The 5,392-nt window shown below is 40.5% G+C and overlaps 1 protein-coding gene across 8 annotated transcripts in view; it reads right to left on the bottom strand.

The window, feature by feature from the left end:
* Unc13b (unc-13 homolog B) overlaps positions 1-5,392 on the bottom strand; it is a 211,220-nt gene that overhangs the window by 190,946 nt on the left and 14,882 nt on the right. The gene's annotated exons all lie outside the window — the stretch shown is intronic.

Below are 5,392 nucleotides of genomic sequence, written 5' to 3'. Positions count from 1 at the left end.
TGGAGAAACCCTGTCTCGAAAAACCAAAAAAAAAAAAAAATCAGGTTGAACAACTAGTCCTGTGGCTGGGTTACAGAAAGGAATTGTTATCATAACTGTCTTTAAGTGTTGTCCAGTTGAACAAACACACGTAAGTGTCAGTCTTTCTTAGTTGCTGCTCTACTGCTGTAAACAAACACCATGAAAGTAGCAACTCTTATAAAGGAAAGCACACAGGACAAGCAAGTAATGTCCTGGAGCTGAGAGCTTTACATCCTGATCCAGAGGCAGGAGTGGGGGGTGGGGGGGAGAGAGAGAAGAGGAGGAGGAGGGAGGGAGGGAGAAAGAGAGAGAGCACAAGAGTAGGAATGGACTTGGCATGGGCTCCTGGAACATCAAAGTCTATCCTTGGTGACACACTGCCTTCAACAAGGCTATACCTCCTAATCCTTCTAATCTTTCTCAAATAGTACCACTCCCTAAAATGTAGCCATTCAAATATATGAGCCTATGAGAGGCCGTTTTTATTTAAACAACCAAACACTTTAAATATAGGTTACTGAATCTCTTTCTTAAAAACAAGAAAAAATACAAGAATTGAAATTATAACTCACATACTTAAGAGCAAAGCCAACCAAATCTCTATATGGAGGTCTATAGTAAGACCCCCATCATAAAGAAAGAGAGAAAGAGAGAGGGAGGGGGAGTGAACAGAAGAAAGGAGAAGAAAAACTCACTGTACAACATACAATTTCCCCTTCAAAGATTAATTAAAACATAGTCAATTGTCCAAGGCCTCAGATTTAATTAAACAGTATACTCTGAAATTCAAGCCCAGATTTGAAAGCCTACACTTTGGGCAGCCCACAGCTTTCCTCTCTGCAGCACTAATATCAGATCCACACCGGCTGAAAGAGCTAATGCTATAATTTATGCCAACGTAAACCAAGTCAAAGAAAAACAAAATTAATTTTGTGAAAATATGGTAGCATGGCCAGCTGCAACCCCAGTGCTAAGGAGACTGAGGCTGGATCTAGAGTTCTAAGGGTTTGAAAGATGGCTCAGTCAGTAAGGTACTTGCTATGCAAGCATGAGGGTCTGAGTTCATATCCCAAGCGGTGATGGCTCAGTCCTTTAGCCCCCAACACTGGGGAAGCAGAGGTAGATATATCTCTGTGAGTTTGAGGCCAGCCAAAGCTACACAAAGAAACCCTGTCTCAAACAAACAAAATAAAAACTTAAAAAAAAAAAAAAACATGGCAATGAGTGCCTGTAATTCCAGCACTGGAGAGGATGGTGATCAGGCACAAGTGATCTCTGGACCCAGCTCATAGCCAGCTGGCCTAGCTAAATCAGTGAGCTCCAAAGAAACCCTAACCCAGCAAGGTAGAGAGCAACTGAAGAAGGCATCTGACATTGATTGACCTCTGGCTTTTATCTGCACACAAAGAAACACCTACACACACACACACATACAACACACACACACACACACACCACACACACCACACATACCACACACACAACACACACATACAACACACACACACACATACAAAACACACACACACAACACACACAACACACACACACACATACAACACACACACACACACACACCACACACACCACACACACAACACACATATACAACACACACACACACACATACAAAACACACACACACAACACACACACCACACATATAACACACACATACAACATACACACACATACAACACACACAAACTATACACACATAACACACACAACACACACACAACACACATATAACACACATACCACACACACACACACACACACACACACACACACACGAAAGAGGAAGAGAGTGAGCTCCTGATCAGCCTATAATATATACTTTTCTAGTCTAGCCTGGGCTAAACAGTAAGACTAACTCAAAAAAGCTATGGAGGCAGCATGATGGCACAATGAGTAAATGCACTTGCCATGCAAGCCAGGCAGCCTGAGTTCAATCCCTGAATCCCATATAAGAGTGGAAGGTAGCATGGATAGTGTAAACAAAACTAAATAGTGTATATATGATTTCTTGCATTCCCATGGAGTTCTTCAAGTTATTTTTCTTTTACAATACTACTACAGATTGAACTCAGGGCCACTCATGCTGGAAAGCACTCTCCATTGCTGAGTTACAGGCCCAGTCCATCTAAAATGACTTAAATATCACTCATAAATTTCTACTACACAGCATAGATTTTTATCATGACTTGAAGAGACTATGAATGAAGATATAAGCAGCCTATAGCTGCTGTATTATTTTTTTAATTGTTATTTGTCTTGTACTTTTTTGTTTGCCTTGAACTTTAAGACCATAATTTAATCTAAGAGCCAGAAAATTTACCAACTCTAAGGTCCTTCCTCAAACCAAAGGACAAATAAGTACTTACGTCAAACCTCAACTAACAAAGTCAATGACTAATTCTAAAGTAAACACAATCTAGTTTATTATTGAGCACATACAAGTACTCACATATCTTTCAAAATGTTTCATAAATAAGTAAGCCTCAGTTGTGTTTACATTAATACATTATCAGATTTCTATAGTTACTATTTATCAGAAACAATTCAAGTTTGGTTACATATGGACAAGACAAGGCTACGTCAGCCATCTAGTGAACTACTTTCTAAAGTGGTTATAACAATTACTGTAATATTTAAATAAAAATGCATGTATTTTCAAATTCAGTCAACTTAGTGTTTAACTTAATAGCTAACACTGTTATATTAAGAAGTCTTACAAAGCCAGGCGGTGGTGGCGCACGCCTTTAATCCCAGCACTTGGGAGGCAGAGGCAGCCAGATTTCTGAGTTGGAGGCCAGTCTGGTCTACAGAGTGAGTACCAGGACAGTCAGGACTACACAGAGAAACCCTAAAAAAAGAAGTCTTACAAAGCTGGGTGTGGCGTGGTGGTGCACACCTTTGATCCAGCACTCAGGAGGCAAAGGCAGGGGAACTCTGTGAACTCAAGACCAGTCTAGTCTACATAGTAAGTTCCAGGTCACTCAAAACTACATAGTGAGACCCTATCTCGAAAAAATGGAAGAAAACCTCTTACAAGACTTAGTACTACATGCCTCTAATTTCAGCTGCTTGGGAAGCTGAGACATAAGATTACAAGTTCAAGGCCAGCCTTGGTTAAGTTGGTATGACCCTGTCTCAAGAAAAAAAAAAAGGCTGAGAGGTAATGAGAGAGTGGAGTGCTTAAAAGAGAGAGTGTGTGTACTTATCCAGCATTAACTGAGGCCTAGTCTCTTAGCTAGCACATAAATCATAACAATTGGTATTTTACTATTTTGTACATAGGTTTCACTACACTGCCCAAGCTCCTAAGTTCAAGAAATTCTCCTGCCTCAGTCCTCTCCCCAGTACCTGGAACTAAGGCTGTAGTTCAGTTGGTATGGTGCTGTCCTTGCATAGGTGAGATACTAGACTCACATAAATCAGGTGGGCTGGCTCATATATCTCAGCATTCAGGAGGTGAAAGCGGGAGAATCAAGAGTTCAAGGTCATCCTCTCCTACATAAAGTTGGATGCCAATCTATACCAATGGCACTCTGAAAGTACCTAAGCTATTTTGATCTTGGAAGTTAAACAGGGTCAAGCCTTGCCAGTACTTGGATGGGAGAGTTCAGTCTATGCTACATGAGATACTGCCTGAAAACACCAAATAAATAGCCAGGCATAGTAGCACATGAGGCAGAGACAGGCTGGGCTTAGTGAGACTCTGTCTCAAAAACAAATAAACAAAACATCAATTAAATTAATTCTATTTAATTTATTAAATATCCTACAGTGAAGTCAAAGCTTATTAAGTTACTAACGTATACACACATTGATGCAAATCAAACATTTGTTTATCATATCTATTAGGTGAGATGGATAGCTTATAATGTAAAGCTACAAAAATTCAAGTCACCAAAATGTGTGTGTTCAGAGGTATGTTAACAGCTTACTTTACCTCTTCTCTCTAGTTAGAACAAGTCACAGAACTAGATCTCAGAAAAATTAGAAGGCAGCAGTAGATGTCCTAGAAACCAAGAAACACATGCCCTCATCCTGAATAAGGAGCAGAGGTTGTGACCTGATTGGTTTCTACTAGAAATAGCTGGACTATTCTACTAAGTAAGCAATACTGACACCACAAAAACATGCTGCCAGACCAATGTCCTTAAATGTCAAATAGTGGCACCTTATTTTTTTATTTCAGTAATTTATTGTGATTTCACTGGTGTGCTCTTTTAACAGTGAGCAGATTAGAATTATTGATTCGGGGCTAACAAGATGGCTCATTGGATAAGAGTGCTTTCTGTTGGGGGCAGGGTAGCACACACCTTTAAAATCCTAGCACTCAGGAGGCAGAGGCAAGTGAACTCTGAATTTAAAGCCAGCCTGGACTACAAAGTTAGGTCTAGGACACCCTGGGCTACCCTGTCTCGGGGGACCCAGTAGTATATTCTGTAATCCAGGAGATGGGAACAGAGATGGGAAAATTTCTCCAGATCATGAACAACAAAATGGCCCAGTGTCAAACAATATGGAAGATGAGGACAACACCCATGTCTTTACTTTCATATGTGTGCCTACACAGAGATGTACACACATACATCACATACACAGACACATAACACACACTTATATACATAAAGGAAGAAAAAATAGGGGACTGAAGAGATAGCTCATAGTTAAGAGCACTGGCTGCTCTTCCAAAGAACCTAGCACTCACATGGTGGCTCACTCACATGGCCTGTAACTCCAGTTTCAGAGATCCACCTGCCTCTGCCTCTCAAGTGCTGGGATTAAAGGCATGCAACACCATGCCCAGATATGTTTTTGTAGTTTAGACAGGATCTATATAGACTAGGCTCTGTTTATTTGGTTTTTGGGTTTTTTTATTTTTGAGACAAGGTTTCTCTGTGTAGCCCTTGCTATCCTGGTACAGATTAGTCTAGCCTGGAACTCAGAGATACACACCCCTCAGCCTCTCGAGAGCTGGAATTAAAAGGCCTGTACCACCACACCAGGCTAGCTTATCTTTCTTTAAAAATATTATTTCTTCTTGTCTATAGGATTATTCTTCTCTCACTTGGTAAGGCCTCCTCTTCTTCAAGATCCTAGCTTTGTTAGGAAAGGTTTCTTTGATCTTAATGGATAACTTTCTCTAGCATTTGTACTCAAAATAACATGTAGACTACAGCATATCAGTCTTTTTCCTAGTTGTAACTTTTAGTGAGTTTTTGTTGTTGTTGTTTTACGTTTGAGAGAGGGCATGCCAGGCACCCATGTGGGGGTCAGAGGACAACTTGAGTCAGTTATCCACATCCACATGGGTTCCAGAAACCAAACCCAAGCCATCAGACTTGATAGTAAGCAC

Source organism: Mastomys coucha, unplaced genomic scaffold (assembly GCF_008632895.1).
Source record: "Mastomys coucha isolate ucsf_1 unplaced genomic scaffold, UCSF_Mcou_1 pScaffold18, whole genome shotgun sequence".
Taxonomy (NCBI): Eukaryota; Metazoa; Chordata; class Mammalia; order Rodentia; family Muridae; genus Mastomys; species Mastomys coucha.
The sequence above is the reverse complement of the archived record's forward strand: the minus strand, read 5'-3'. Positions and strand labels throughout refer to the sequence as shown.